The 17,500-nt window shown below is 34.4% G+C and overlaps 1 protein-coding gene across 1 annotated transcript in view; it reads right to left on the reverse strand.

Moving 5' to 3' along the window:
- LOC144967158 (uncharacterized) overlaps positions 1-17,500 on the reverse strand; it is a 63,434-nt gene that overhangs the window by 44,818 nt on the left and 1,116 nt on the right. The window lies entirely within an intron of this gene.

A 17,500-nucleotide genomic window follows, 5' to 3' on the forward strand; every position in this document is an offset into this window, starting at 1 on the left:
ATGATGATAAAAATGACAATAATGATAATGGGGGAAATGGGGGGGGGGGGGGGGGGGGCAAAAAAAATGATAATAGTATTTTTGATATTGGTGATCGAGATAGCGATAATGATACTAAAACAAGAATTATAATCGTAGCGATAAGAATAATGGTAGTTATAAAATGATGATAGTAATAACAATATAACTGGAATGATAATAATAGTAGTAGTAATAAAATCATTAAAAATAATAATAATAATAATAATAATAATAATAATAATAATAATAATAATAATAATAATAATATAATAATAATAGTAATAATAATAATAATAATAATAATAATAATAATAATAATAATAATAATAAGAAGAAGAAGAAGAAGAAGAAGAAGAAGAAGAAGAAGAAGAAGAATAATAATAATAATAATAATAATAATAATAATAATAATAATAAAAATGATAATATTAATAATAATAATAATAATAATAATAATAATAATAATAATAATAATAATAATAATAATAATAATAATAATAATAAGAAGAAGAAGAAGAAGAAGAAGAAGAAGAAGAAGAAGAAGAAGAAGAAGAAGAAGAAGAAGAAGAAGAAGAACCTCGAATAAAAGTTATCTTCACATTTTTATGAAATTCACTCTCCAATATAAAGCCAATATTGGTTCCAAACGAAAGCACTGTGTCAAAGTCATTTACATAACATAAACATAAACAGCAATTTTTCTCTTTATGTATCATTATTATAATTTAACTCCAATATTAATCTCCACATGTTGCCATTACCACGACACACCCAACAATTGCAGTGTTTTAAAAAACTAGAGCATTTATAAAGCGCAAAACCCCTACACGTGCTCAAAGCTGTTTACAAGGGGCCCCAAGCCAACAGCAACTTAAAATGTAAGACATGACATGACGTCTATTAGGTGATATTTCATTTTTCTTTCAGAAACAACGCTGTTATCTTCCAGGTACTTACTCATTTTACACAAGAGCACCGCGAGTCAAGACCTTTTCCAATGACTAAACTATGCGCTGCTTTAGAGGGTCTCGAACTCTGGAACTTCCGATCCTCCGAAGGCGTGAGTCATATCACTGGAGTACATAGCCGTACAAATGGTAGAATAATATTGTGAGTCGATTTTAGTTTGCAAGTTATTCTCGAAGCCAATGACAAACGAAACCGTTTGACTAAAACGCTTGCGGGTATGGAATAAATCGGTCGGGTCATTCTGGCAAGTAAACGCTTTGAACGATACCGAGTCAGTTAAAAAAAAACATCACGAAGCTGCAAAAAGTAGGAGGGAGAAAATTAGTAAGACTTGTACTTTGAAGTTTTATATATTTTAAAAATCTTTCCTCACCTCACCCATTCGTGTAAGAATTATCTTTTAATCAAATAAATAAATAAATAAATAAATAAATAAATAAATAAATAAATAAATAAATAAATAAACGCCGTCTTTACGTTCTCAGTCAACTATTCCAGTAGTGAAGAGCGCCAGTTCAATTGTATCGATCCTTTCAAAATCGTATTCATAATTCGTAAATAGAATCGAAATGTGTATTTCGTATCGTAATAAGATATATCTATATTATTATTATTATTATTATTATTATTATTATTATTATTATTATTATTATTATTATTATTATTATTATTATTATTATTATCTATTTATAAAACTACGTGTATTGTTATTCATTTAATGACGATTGAAAAAATCGTTTATTTATTTCTTTTGTTCAATGGTTAGTATTTTTGTCTCAAACATCGAATATGGCAGCATCGAACATAACAGTATCATTATTTGCAAACAGCTAATAGGTTAAACAAAGTCTTTCAAGCGTTCACAGTACCATGAGCTCGACGAGTTTGACAAAATATTGGGATCTATTATTCACGAAAGTCGTCTGTCTATACATGACGAGTCTACGAGTATAATATTGATCAGAACGCTAGAGCTGCCACTTGCACACAGGAGCGGTGTATTACACTGTCTTAGTAGAGGGGGGGGGGGCATAAATATTTAAAGCAGTTTCCACGTCTACGTTACAAAGGTTTTAATGGAACGCCCGATTCCCCAATCATTCACCGTAATCGTAGTCGCCACTTTATGGAATCGATTTTTTACTCAAATGGTCGGGGCTAATCTGTAATTCTTCACTTGACGAATTATTGAAGTGGTCGGGTAAAAATGAGTGAGTACTAAAGCACTTTAGACTGACAAAATGTGCCCAATCGCCTTCTAGCGGTAATATTATGTTGAGCAAGGACGTCACTTTTGGTAATTTTTAAAAGCCAATTTATCGTTTTGACTTAAGGATTGGGAAGAAATTGAGCCCGTGACTATTTTTGTCACGTATTTTGCTATCATTATACATAGATCTCTGGATTGATTTCAATGATTAAAATGTCTTCAAGTTCTTATCTCTCAATTGTGGGTAGCGCCTATTCGGAATGTATCAATTGTTTCATTATCGTTTTTTTTTTCTTTAGGTTCTTATAAATTCGCAATTGCGAAATGAGGGTTTTCTTTTGTAACAGTAATATCGATCAAATCGAATTGACGAGTATTGTTATTCACTTTAAGAACATTGAAAGAGACATTCATTTGTTTCTTTTCTTGAATGGATCTGTTTTCCTTTAGTTGTTATTTCTTGTCTTAAATACCTAATTTGGTCATATTGAATTTGTATCGTAATTGTTTGCAGTCGCAAAAAAAGTGTTAAAAAATTATAATAATAATAATAATAATAATAATAATAATAATAATAATAATAATAATAATAATAATAATAATAATAATAATAATAATACTTTATTGCATCCCAAAAAGGAAATTTTTTGTACAGACGTGTTATAATTTACACATAAGATAAAAATACAATGGAAATAGGATGTATATATATATATATATATATATAAAAAAAAAGGAGCAGCTCTATAACCAGAGCTGCGCTTTATAATATGAATAATTTCAACACTGTAAAATAGTTAAAACTGTCACTATAAATTGAAAATTGAAAAGATTGCAAAACAAATAAATTAATAAATTAATATTTATATTTTTAAAAAGTAAAAATGAGAAATAATTATATAAAATGATTATTGCTTGTTGTTATAAAGCCTAATACTGGACGGCAGAAAAGATTTTCGGTGTCTCTCTGTTTTCGTTGAAATAGAGAAAGGGCGACCACTTCTTTCTGACATAATAATTGATGGTCTTAGTGGATGATACTGGTCATTTAATATTTTAGTTATTTTATTTATACAAAATTTATCGTATAAAATATCTACATCGTCAACATCATTTATATAGCGTTTAATGGATTTTTTAATATTTGAATTTATTTTGTTCCTTTCCACTGCTAAGCAATTGCCTCCCCAAGCTGTTATACAAAATGACAAAACACTTTCGATTACTGCTCTATAAAATAATGTGCAGAGGGTTTTATCTATTCTAAACTGAGAGAGTTTCGATAAAAAATATGTACGTCTGCACATCTTATGCCTAATTATTTTCAAGTGTTCATCCCACTTGAGCCTGTCATCAATCGTTACACCAAGGTATTTGTAGTGAGGAACTCGCTGGACGAATTGGTCCTTTAATTTTAACGGTTCTATCGGTTCCTTCACTCTCCTAAAGTCAATCACTAGCTCCTTTGTCTTGCTTATGTTAAGCTCTAGGTGGTGGGCATCACACCAAGACACAAATCTATCAATTTCTTGCCTATAAGCCACTTCGTTGCCATTTGTTATGAGGCCTTGAAGAGCGGTGTCATCTGCAAACTTTATTAAAGGTACACTCAGGTTTTGACTTCTACAGTCATTCGTGTATATTGTGAATAATACAGGGGACAATACACAACCTTGAGGAGCGCCAGTATTTGTAGTTATACAGGAAGATTTGTTTTGCCCTAATTGAACATATTGTGCTCTCTCCGTAAGAAATTCGAGCACCCAAGCAATTATATACTTGTTTAAATTCAGACTAGTCAATTTTTGAACAACCAACTGAGGTTGCATTGTATTGAACGCTGAAGAAAAATCTGCAAAAAGCAATCTGCAATAGCTCCTAGCGTGATCTAGATGCCTGTAGATGTTGTTTGTAAACAGCAAAATGGCATCCTCTACGCCACGTCCTGGTTTGTAAGCAAATTGATGACTATCACTCAATGGCATAAACTGATTCCTAATTTTAACAAGAACAAGTTTTTCTAAAGATTTCATGACTATTGAAGTCAGTGCAACAGGTCTGAGATCGTTCATAGTTTCAAGTTTTTCTTTTTTTGGAACAGGAATAATTTTCGAAGTTTTCCAAATTTCAGGGATTGAAACGCATTGGAGGGACCAGTTAAAAATATGTGTATAAATGGGGGAAAGCTGGTCGGCACATTCTTTTAATAGTTTTCCTTTCAATCCATCCGGCCCAGCAGCCTTCCTCTCGTTTAGTTTCGAAAATTCGAATCTCGTTTCCTCTTCACTGACCTCAACAGCCATTTCATCTTCCAAAGCCCTGTCTAATTTATGTTTTTCATTTTCAATATCAAATTTGTTTGCTGTGTCGAAACGTGAATAAAATTTATTTAAAGTTTCAATTTCGATATCTTCTGATATAATCGTGGGCTTTGGATTATAGTTCACAGCAGTTTTAAGCCCCCGCCACGTGTCCCGTATATCCCCAGAAGAAAAGCATTTTTCAATTTTATTTTTGTACTTGTCTCTACAACTAGATATTACCCTCTTTATCTCTTTTTGTTTTGTTTTCAGATCTTTTTTGTTTCCACTAGTATAGAGAGTTTTCTTTTGGTTCAATAAAAGTTTTAGATCTTTTGTTATCCAAGGCTTGTTGTTAGGATAATATTTTATTTCTTTTTTTACAAGACACTAGCTGTTCACAGAATTTTAAATACTCACTCACACAGTCATTCAGCTCATCCACACTATCACATGATTCGATAAAAACATTCCAGTCAGTGCATTCAAAACAACCACGCAAATCTTCACACACACTTCCGTTCAAGATCTGTACACTTTTCTTTACTGGTTTTACACGTTTAAAAACAGGGCGGTAGGTGGGGAGTAGCAAGAGCATGCAGTGGTCAGATAAACCTAATGGGGCACGGGGTAAACATTTATAACTATTTTTAATATTACACAGGAATAAATCTAATGTTTTTTTGTCCCTTGTCTCGCAGTCCACGTATTGATGAAGTCCCGGGAGAGTAAAATCGTTACATTGGTTAAAATCGCCAGTGACCATCAATACGGCATCGGGTGACTTAATTTGAATGTCCTGTATTTCTTTCCTCAAAATATTTTTCGCTGTGGTGTTGTCTGATGATGGTGGAATGTAGACGTTGATGATGATGACATGAGTATATTCCCGGGGTAGGTAATATGGTCGTGACGAAACAGTAATAAATTCAATATAATCGTCACAATACATTTTCTTTATCTGACAGTTATTGGGGTGGCACCATTTGTTGTTAATATATGTGCACACCCCACCCCCAGTTCGTTTATTTACATTAGTCCGATCTCCTCGAAATAGTGAATATTGTTCAATATTAAAACATGATGATGGTATGTGAGGAGATAGCCAAGTCTCTGTTAAAGCTATTATGGAGGCTTGACGATAGTCACTATTAAAACGACACAGTGAAAACAGTTCATCAATTTTATTTTTCAGTGATCTTACATTACCTGTCACTACACAGGGTAAAAATGGACGAAAAGGCCGTCTGTTAAATTTTGTTTTTATTCCTCCCTTTCTCCCCCTCTTTCTTACTTTAATAAACGATGTGTCAATAGTGGGTGGTGGGGGTGACACGGGTTGGAGGGATCGGAGAGTCTCTGGAGTATAAGTTATCGATAGGCTTATTTTGGCAGTAAAATCACAGGCTAAAACACCATTTATGCTTATAAATATACTAATAAATATAAAAATCAGGAACAATATATACTTCACATCCATTTTGAATAAAAATTAGGCTTAAATTCCGACGATTGAATGATAAATGAATAAAAATATGTGTAGAAAATAGGTAAATATTCACAACACGTCTGTTGTCGCCGGAAGCCAGCGCCAGTTACACCCCTTTAATTATTATAAAGAGTGATTTCTAGGTTGTTTTTTTTTTATAGGCCCATTAATGCACCCTTGTCCTATTATTGGTACCGTAGCAACAAGGGAACTACTTTTTTGAGGCCTTGAACTTTCGTGACACAGATTGCAGACAACAAACATAGGGAAATAATCCATGATTATTTTTTATTTTTTTTTCATCTAGAGTCTATATTATGACGCGCAAGAATAGAATCAAATGTTTTGTCTATTAATGGCATTTTCTCTTAATTGAATGTTCCATAAAATAATAAGACAATTTTTGAATTTATTCCAGAGTAATCTTTCCTCTCTTCTTTTTTTTAAAAATGGGAGGTGTAATAATATAATATTTTAACTTGTATTAGTTTCCGGCACTCGTCCTTGATAATAGCACACTTAAAGTCGTGCAATGGTGAATAAATCGATGGCAATAACCAATGCAAGTTCAAAACTTGTATAATATTACACAATGTCTTTCGAGTATAGTCCTAAGTACCGTCAACTCACTACATCAATAATAAAAAAAAAGTAATTTGGCGAATAATTAATTCCCTATTTCAACTTCGACATCAGATCGAGGTGTGAAGGTTCTGCTCTACGACCAAAGAAGGCCCCAGTCCCGAGTCTCACTTCAGGCAATTTCGTTGTTTGTTTTTCTTTTCCTTGATCAAGACTATTAACCCCGAATTTGTTTACTTTGGACAGCAAGGTTGGTTCCTGTTGACATCAGGCGTCTGTTTGATGGATTATCCATAATCCACATAAGAAATATCAGCTGATCCATCAAATTTACTTACCATATTACTTGTGTCGGTCGCATCTAGTAGAGGCCAAACTAGATATGAACGGAGAATAGAACAATGTAGTCCGTCAGAGCCATTAGGCCCAGTTTATCTCGGTTTTTGTAACGTGAATCGGAGAACAGAAATTGCTTGCTAGCCTTGGATCTGACGCTAGTCTATCGCAAAGTAATTTCCGCCAGATCTATCAGACCTAGCTTCACAGTCACTGCCAGGTGTAGAGGGATGAGTCAGCCGGTATAGATAGTATGCAGATGACGTCACTCAGCCCTTTGTTATTGTTTTTGCCATCCGCGTTTGTGAGTTGTTCTCACTAAACTGTATTAACCAGACTATAAAAGTTCATGGTTACACATAGTTTGTGTGTTGATCCATTATACTTCCGGATGGCAATGTTGTGAACTCCTTGGCCGAGCGCATTCTATCTATAGATAGTTCGAAGATGACGTCACTCAGGTCTTTGTTATTGTTTTTGCCATCCGCGTTTGTGAGTTGTTCTCACTAAACTGTAATAACCGGACTATAAAAGTTCAAGGTTACACATAGTTTTGTGTGTTGGTCCGTTATACTTCCGGATGGCAATGTTATGAGTTTCTTAGCCAAGCGCATACTATCTATATCACTGGAACCTTCACTGTCGTCAGAAGGGACCAACTTGGACTTCGACACGATATAGAACAAAATCCTTAAATTTTCTTCATGCACTTCATTCCGAAACGATTCCTTTTTAGACACGATAGGTCGTATTTGATTAGAATCTTCTACTAATTTAGCTATTTACACTCTGTAAAAGGTTCGACAATTTATGTTTGTTATGGTACTTGTAGATAATTGGTAATCTATTATCATATAACATGCCGAATCATGCAGCTTGAAAGGTTATGCACTAATGGCTTATCCCTTTGACATTTTTACAAACATTGAGTTTTGTAGTTCATCTCATCTAATCTTTGCAATAATAATAATAATAATAATAATAATAATAATAATAATAATAATAATAATAATAATAATAATAATAATAATAATAATAATAATAATAATAATAATAATAATAATAATAATAATATAATAATAATAATAATAATAATAATAATAATAATAATAATAATAATAATAATAATAATAAGAAGAAGAAGAAGAAGAAGAAGAAGAAAGAAGAAGAAGAAGAAGAAGAAGAAGAAGAAGAAGAAGAAGAATACTAGTAATAATAATGATAATAATAATAATAATAATAATAATAATAATAATAATAATAATAATAATAATAATAATAATAATAATAATAATATCACTTAAAGCAGAAACAAACATTTATAAAAACACGATTTTAAAACGCTCGTTTTATGACAAGTTGTGGTTTCTCTATAAACAGAAGGTAAAATAAAAGATTGGGTAGCTCATACATTGTAATCTAACACCATCCACGAACACGCTCGTTAAGTTATTATATACTCATCATCACAATTATTATGGAGTGACTCGCCAACGTTTTTTGTTTTGTTTTGTTTATTTCAATGTTTTATTTTGTTTTTGTTCTGTTTTTGTTTTGTTTTTTTTTTGTTTTTTATTTTGATTGTTTTTTTTGTTTTTTGTTTTTTTGGTTTGTCTATTGTCTGATTTTTTTGTTTTTATTTTTGCTTTTATAAAACACCTTTGTCTGTGTTATATTATTCAGCATGGCTTCGAATGTTTTCGACATATTATCGGAGGCAAACAAATAAATAGTAATAATATTATAGTGTCAATAAATTTTACGACTGATTAACATGACTTGGAGGGTTTAACCAAACAACATACCTTTTGTCATAAAGAAGGGACTGTAAAACTTCAAGGAACAAAGAACATTTTTATAGTGTCATAACTCGTGTTAATATTAATGCGTTGATGATGCGACGTTCCTTTGTGCCATTTTTGAATATGATATGGAATTATTCGTTCGTATTGAAATTTCTACAAATTCAAAAAGTTCTATTACATTTACGGCTCTGTGGCCTTGCGGTATGACGTTCGACTTGGGGACGGTGCGTCCATGGATGAGTCCAGTTGTAGGTGACACAAAGTTGAATTCTTACTTAGAAAGGCAGGCTATTTAATTACATTGAAATCGTTCATCGCACTCAGGTGTGAAATAAGTGCCTGGCAGTAAAAAAAAAAAAAACAAACCCAAAAACGTTGACTCTGTTTTGTTTAATCTAATAGCGTCTTGTCCAGGGGATCAGGTCTCGTCATATGTGTTAAGTGGATGTGTGGGTTTGGGTTATGACACTGTTCTATGGACCGGAGGGATTAGGGTTCGAATCCCCCTCTTCGTGTTGAGATATTCTCTCACCGCAGTCATGTGTAAAACGAGTATCTGGCCGAAAACAACGACGGAAAATCTGCGTCATGTCTCGTCCTACATGAAAAACTTTACTGTTAACTAGTTACAAACAAACATATGTCGTTCGGGATTAGATTCCGAGTCTTGAAGTGCTACGTGTGGCCAATCTTGTTATACGGATGCGAAAGCTGGACTACAAATGCAGAAACATAAAAGAACATTGAAGCTTTTGAAATGTGGTGCTTGAGAAGGATGCAGAGAATATCGTATACTGCACACAAAACGAACGAAGAAGTGCTAAAACAAACATACCAACAAAGGAAACTAATGCCCTTAATAGCGGATCGACAACTATCCTTTTTCGGACACATAGTAAGGAAAGATAAGAATGAATACCTGGCAAGTTGTGGAAAAATACCTGGTAAACGCGCCCGGGGGAGACAAAGAAAAACACTCATAGACCAACTGAAGGGCTTCACCAACCTAACAATCCAAGAGCTGTTTGAAAAAGCAAGAGACAGGGAGGAATGGAGAGAGATAATTCATGCAGTATCCGAAGCCTGGACCAGGCATGGAACCTAGAAGAAGTTACCATTTGCAAAGCGCTTTGATCACGTTCAGTTTGCGCTATATAAAATACTGAATGCTCAAATAATATGGCTTGTAATCTCTTGCAATCTCACAATGAGCCCATAATATAATAACTGTTGCACGTTATGAAATTATATGTAAAACGTTATTTTTAGGGGTTTTTTCTTTGACATGCATTCACGATTGCTCGACTAGAACATATGTTGGATTGTTAAAATTATAAGTCCTGCAGGTTTAATGGAACTGCAAAAAAATATGATGATTAATGATTGAAATATTTGTCAGGTGATATTTCCCCCCTATTGGCCGTTTTAAAAAGCATGCTTTAACAATGACTCAAACGCAAAAAGTGTACGAACCAAATTAGTTTTCCCCACGCATCGATGGCTCAAATAATTAATAATAACCCGAGTCTCTCTCTCTCTCTCTCTCTCTCTCTCTCTCTCTCTCTCTCTCTCTCTCTCTCTCTCTCTCTCTCTCTCATTCACACACAGACACACACACACACACTCCCTCTTCTCTCCCTCCCTCTCTCTCTCTCTCTCTCTCTCTCTCTCTCTCTATATATATATATATATATATATATATATATATATATATATATATATATATACATAATTCTAAAAACAAACAAACAAATAAAACATGATACATTTTTCCAACACATTTTTACGAATTCTATAATTATAATTACTTCTCTGTATTAATTTTTGTTCGTATCGGTGGCCTTTTCGTATGGATAAAGAACCCACTGTTGTATTGAATCCAATTTATTCAATACTCTCTTCTTCATTCAATGAATTATTTAAAGGGTAGAATAGCAGCTTATTGATTTTTCTATTCACCATGCGATGGATATTTTCATTTCATTATATTTTTATTATTCTTGAAACGCTTGACCCCATTAATCAGAGTTTTAAAAACAATGTGTTGTGTAAGTGCAAAATAATACGTAGTATAAGTAAAGTGCTTGAAGCACATCGTGTGTACAACATATTTATTGATTCAGATCATTAAATTAGAAGCGCGTAACAATGATCAATAATGACAATGTTTAGGTGGCAGTTTTAAATTACAAACGAAAAAGAAGGTTCATGTCTATTTTATTATTACTATCTTCTTAGATGAGTACCTAAGAGTTCCTAGACAGCATCCCAAGCGACCTTTTGGCGCCCATAATATCATATAGATCATAATGGAATGTCAGAATATATGCCTCTGGCAACCGATGGCTGGGACCAAAATGGATATTAAATCCGAAAAACCTTGCAATTCCTTGCCGTTATTTTTTATTATTAATTCTCATAATGTTAGTTTTTATTTCAGGTAAAGAAGTCTGTTGAGCAAGACTAAAAATTCGAATAATAAGCCTTAAGGCAATTTGTGACCCATCGTGTTATAGCGGTATTAAGTCTATTGAATCAGATGATGGAAATTTGATTTAATATGAAAACGAAAATTGGGAATCATTTCTGATCATTACGGACGAAAATAAATACTGATTCTAATATTACATCAACAAAAAAAAAAAAAAAAAAAAAAAAGGATTTCTTATAATGTTAATCGGGGAGAAGCGTGGCTCAACGGTACGGTCTTTGCTTGTTACCGAGTTCAATCACCCGCCGTTGCGCTGTGTGACCTTGAGCAAGTCATCTTGCCTTAGCTCATTTTTGCGTTGCTAAACTTGCGGCTAACGCCTGGGTTATTGCAGTCTTCCCTTGGAATAGACCCTAGAGACAAATTTCCTCTATGGGATGAATAAAGGGTATGATTTATTTTATTTCTTAATCCTTTCTCCACTTTTCAGGGTCCTAGTCATCTCGACATAATAACGTTTTCAGACGTTGGGTCACATTTGATGTAGTTTTATATTTCCTTTAGTAATTTTATAAAATACTGGTTGCAAACATGGCGGGATTCCCTAATAATATTTATAACAACATCAAATACATTCCAAACTGTGTAGAAGTCGACTTAATTTTAAGACAGTCTATTAATAACTTAAACCATGATAACATTTAACGTTGCAACAGCTGCTGTTGTGAAAGTTTAGAGCAATGCAAACATTAGTTTTTAACCTGGCAACACAATTTGACGGCTGGTTTCCCAAAAAACTCGTAATGTCAATTTTTTACTGTTTGAGATTTTTTTATCTCCATGAGATAAATTGAAACGTAAACTTTGTTTTAAGCATAAATATAGCATACATATTCCCAAGATTTGTGTGAATTTGAAGTTTAAATATGATAAAATAATAGACCGAATGAGAAATTTTAGGCGAAGTAATTTTCAATATCTCAAAATGGGAAAAAAGATGAGTTAGAGAGTTTTGGAAAACCACTCTTCATATAATTCTTTTTTTTAAATTAGACGCAATACGATAGTGAAAATGCGATCTTAAATAGGCTCTCAAACCACTGAAAAGATGGCAACCCGGGAACTTCCGGGTCACAGATCAAAGCCATAGCCCCCCCATGAACAAAATACTTGAAATAGTCTCAAGACACCCGACATGCCCAGTCATTTATTATTATTATTCTTTTTCTTCTAAGCTCGTTTAGTCAGACTTACATTCTTGTTTACAATTTTAGTGTTAACTCTTCCTCAGACATGTCTGATGATTGAGCAGCAAAAAACTTGTAATACAATAGACCTTTTGTCACAAGAATTGGACGAAGCCCAGGCATAGTGAGGCAATACCAAAATTAAACCAATGAGCATGATCTATATTATCTTTCCATGTGCTCGAGGTCATTGGTCACGTTGCAAAATGTGTTCAAAGTGACCTACATAGTGAAAAGTGTTCACAGATTTTGAACTATCTCACATCACGATTGGTCATTGTCTTAAGCTTGACACGTGGGTATGTTTACAACTTTCATAAAACAAAGTAGCGTGTTTACATTTGTTCAGAAATGTCCAATCGTTGGACAGCAACAAATCACGTGATTGATGACTCGGTTGGACGAAAACAGGAATATAGATCGCTCCCATTAGCTGCCGTGAGTTGGGAAAACATCATCATCATTGCCTTTTTCACTCTGGGTCAGGGTATAGGCCACAGACAAACAGTTTCCATCCTTCTCTATCCTGAGCTAACTTTTTTTAAAATCTCATTCCAGGTCTTACCACTTCTCTGTATATCAGCTTCTTTAATTCTTCTCCATGTTTCTCGTGGCCTTCCCCTTGATCATCTGCCCTGAGGGTTCCAGTCCAATACTTTCTTTGTTATAGTGGAGTCATTCTTTCTAAGCGTGTGTCCGTATGTCCAATCCACCTCCATCGTCTTCTTCCTACTTCCTCTCCCACTGGTTTTCTGAAAACTCAAAAATTTGACCAGAAAAGTCATCCTTCAAGTATAGATCGATTTAAATAAGACCCTCATCTTGGCCAAAGCTCTCAAACCTGGATTCCTTGCGAGGTCTTTCTTATAATGTCCCAGGTTTGAGAGATTTTGCCAAGATGTGGGTCATTTAAATAGATTAATATTAGAAGGACACTTTTTCTGGCCAAATTTTTAATTTTATGTTTTTTCCAGTATATGTCAGTTAATTGGTTAACACAACACATGTCACGTATCTATCGGTTAACACAACACATGTCACGTATCTATCGGTTAACACAACACATGTCACGTATTTATCGGTTAACGTAACACATGTCACGTGTCTATCGGTTAACACAACACACAACATGTCGCGTATCTACAGTGTTAGCCAATAATATTAGCTAATTACCATTGATATCTTCCTCATAGCCATATATTTGTTCTACCGTGTCCATATGGTATTACTTTAAACTGAAACCAAATAGAGCATTTATATAGAGCAATCTTCACTTAACGTGCTCAGAGTGCTTTTCAAAGGGTCCTTAGCCAGTAGCAACACTGAACATGGGAGATGGGGCAGACGCCTGCAAGGCAAATTTTTTTTCTTCTTTTCACAGAGACAATGCTGTTTACGACCAGGTAATCATTTTACACCTGGGTACGATGAGAGAATGTGAGTAAAGAAATTTTCCCAAGGAATCAACTATGCACCGTTCAATGCAGGACTCGAACCCTGGACCTTCCGATCCGAAAGCGTGTGTTAACAGTTAGGTGAACGATACCTCTCCTCTCTCTCTCTCTCTCTCTCTCTCTCTCTCTCTCTCTCTCTCTCTCTCTAATAATTGTTATTGTTGTTATATATATATATATATATATATTATTTAAAATATTTACCACAATGTTTGGGGCAGTCTACATCAATGTTTCAGCCTGAAACATTGATGTAGACTGCCCCAAAAGCCTGAAACATTGATGTAGACTGCCCCAAACATTGTGGTAAATATTTTAAATAATAATTCGCTCCATTACTACATGTCGAGCACTTTTCGTACCATATTTGTATCAAACAGGATTCAATATATATATATATATATATATATATATATATATATATATATATATATATAGTATGCGCTTGGCTAAGAAGCTCACAACTAGGCCATTCGGAGTATATCGGAGTAACACACAAAACTCGGTGTAACCATGAACGTTTGTGGTCTGGATAATACAGTACCATGAGAATTGGATTCAGTAGTCTGATGTCACGCCGCCCGGCAAAGGTAATCATTTTACACCTGGGTACGATGAGAGAATGTGAGTAAAGAATTTTTCCCAAGGAATCAACTATGCACCGTTCAATGCAGGACTCGAACCCTGGACCTTCCGATCCGAAAGCGTGTGTTAACAGTTAGGTGAACGATACCTCTCTCTCTCTCTCTCTCTCTCTCTCTCTCTCTCTCTCTCTCTCTCTCTAATAATTGTTACTGTTGTTATATATATATATATATATATATATATATATATATATATATATAGTATGCGCTTGGCTAAGAAGCTCACAACTAGGCCATTCGGAGTATATCGGAGTAACACACAAAACTCGGTGTAACCATGAACGTTTGTGGTCTGGATAATACAGTACAATGAGAATTGGATTCAGTAGTCTGAAGTCACGCCGCCCGGCAACGGCGGCCATCTTGTTTCTAAACAAAGAAAACTATTACTTTTTATTCTTCATGCTGGCCAGAACTTTTCATATGTCTTGTGGTCAGAATGTGTAAAAGTCAAAACATGATCAAATTTATGTTTTTTTCCCCTCTGGATACTCTTTTATGCTCGCCGGAGAAATATTTCATAAGGGCGGCCGCCATTGTTCCGAGAGTTTAGAGCCAGTTACTGAGTTACCATGCGTCATTACAAGGGAAGTGACGTTATGACTGTTGAAGAGTATTACTCATAAACGTGGATGCAAATCCCCCCCCCCCCCAAAAAAAAAAAAAAACAAAAAAAAACAAAAAAAAAAACAACAACAACAACAACAACAACAACAACAACAAAGACCCGAGTGACGTCAACTTCGTTCTATCTTTACTAGTTATCACGGGATTTTCTCGGTCATATTATTCAACTTTTATATATACATACTATAGTTTTCTTTGTTGGTTCTATGGATCAAGCGGTAGAACAGTGGGAAAATTTACATACTATAGTTTTCTTTGTTGGTTCTATGGATCAAGCGGTAGAACAGTGGGAAAATTTACATAAGTACCATTGATATGCATGGGGCGTCAACCAATTATATATTTACTGAAATAGTTAAGCCATGAGGATTAAGTGTATTTAATTTGAGTTTTAGAATTAAAGAACAAGTAACATGTGCTGCTTTTAAGTTATAATTTCAAATGTATGAATCCATGAATACTAATAATGTTCTAACCGAATGTTACTCAATATAATATCTCTTGTTTTATTGCTCTCTGATTACAACCCTATAAATAGAATGCGCTTGGCCAAGGAGTTCACAACATTGCCATCCAGAAGTATAACGGACCAACACACAAACTCTGTGTAACCATGAACTTTTATAGTCTGGTTAATACAGTTTAGTGAGAACAACTCACAAACGCGGATGGCAAAAACAATAACAAAGGCCCGAGTGACGTCATCTGCATACTATCTATATATAGTATGCACTTGGCTAAGAAGCTCATAACATTGCCATCCGGAAGTATAACGGACCAACACACAAAACTGTGTGTATCCATGAACGTTTATAGTCGGGTTAATAAAGTTCAGTGAGCATTACTCATAAACGCGGGGGCTAGAAAAAAAAAAACAATAACAAAGACCTAAGTGACGTCATCTTCGAACTATCTATAGATAGAATGCGCTTGGCCAAGGAGTTCACAACATTGCCATCCGGAAGTATAACGGACCAACACACAAACTCTGTGTAACCATGAACTTTTATAGTCTGGTTAATACAGCTTAGTGAGAACAACTCACAAACGCGGATGGCAAAAACAATAACAAAAGCCTGAGTGACGTCATCTGCATACTATCTATAGATAGAATGCGCTTGGCCAAGGAGTTCACAACATTGTCACCCGGAAGTATAAAGGACAAACACACAAACTCTGTGTAACCATGAACTTTTATAGTCTGGTTAATACAGCTTAGTGAGAACAACTCACAAACGCGGATGGCAAAAACAATAACAAAGGCCTGAGTGACGTCATCTGCATACTATCTATAGGATTGTAGATAGTATGCGCTTGGTTTAGTAGCCTACAACATTGCCATTCGGAAGTATAACGGACCAACACACAAAATTATGTATAACAATAAACTTTTATGGTCTGGAAAATACAGTTAAGTGAGAATTACTCATACATGTGGATGGCAAAATCAATAAGAAATACCCGAGTGACACACACACACATATTATATATATATATATATATATATATATATATATATATATATATCGATAGAATGAAGTTGACGTCACTCTGGTCTTTGTTATTGTTTTTGCAATCCAGGTTTATGAGTAATTCTCACTTGTAAACTATAAAAATTCATGGTTACACAGAGTTTTGTGTGTTGGTCCGTTATACTTCCTGATGGCAATGTTGTGAGCTTCTTAGCCAAGCGCATACTATATATATATATATATATATATATATATATATATATATATATATATATATATATATTATATATATATATATAACTTTTTAAAAATATGGTGAGGACATTTTGGACTTAGAGCTAAGATTTTTGTTTTTATAGTGCTTACCACAGTCTGGGTTTTCAAACATTGAATACGTCACGAATTCTAGCCCTTGCGATGGGACAGATAATTTCTCTCCGTCCGTAATAAAAACAATGTGCGGCTATGTGGTCTAGTGTGCGGCTATGTGGTCTAGTGGTATGACACTCGCTTTCGGATCGGAAGGTCCTGGGTTCGAGCCTCGCTCGGCGCATAGTTGAGTCCTTGGAGAAGGCTCTTTACTCACATTCTCTCACCGTACTCAGGTGTAAAATGAGTACCTGACCGTTAACAGCGTTGTCTCTGTCCCAAAAATTTGTAATGTCGCCTGACAGGCGTCATGTCTCGTCCTACATGTTAAATGTTGCTGTTGGCCAGGGACCCCTTGCAAAGCGCTTTGAGCACGTTTAGTGGATATTGCGCTATATAAAAGCTCAAGTTTTTAAAAAATATAAAATCAGCACGCTGAACGCTTATTACCCTGAGTTATGGAAAACAGCTTTGAATTGGCCTTGAGCACCCAATGCACTTTACCGTGAGTCCAATGCGATGTGCACTTATTCTTTACAAGTCT

Source organism: Berghia stephanieae, chromosome 3 (assembly GCF_034508935.2).
Source record: "Berghia stephanieae isolate SIO BIC M18660-M18661 chromosome 3, UCSD_Bste_1.3, whole genome shotgun sequence".
Classification (NCBI taxonomy): Eukaryota; Metazoa; Mollusca; class Gastropoda; order Nudibranchia; family Aeolidiidae; genus Berghia; species Berghia stephanieae.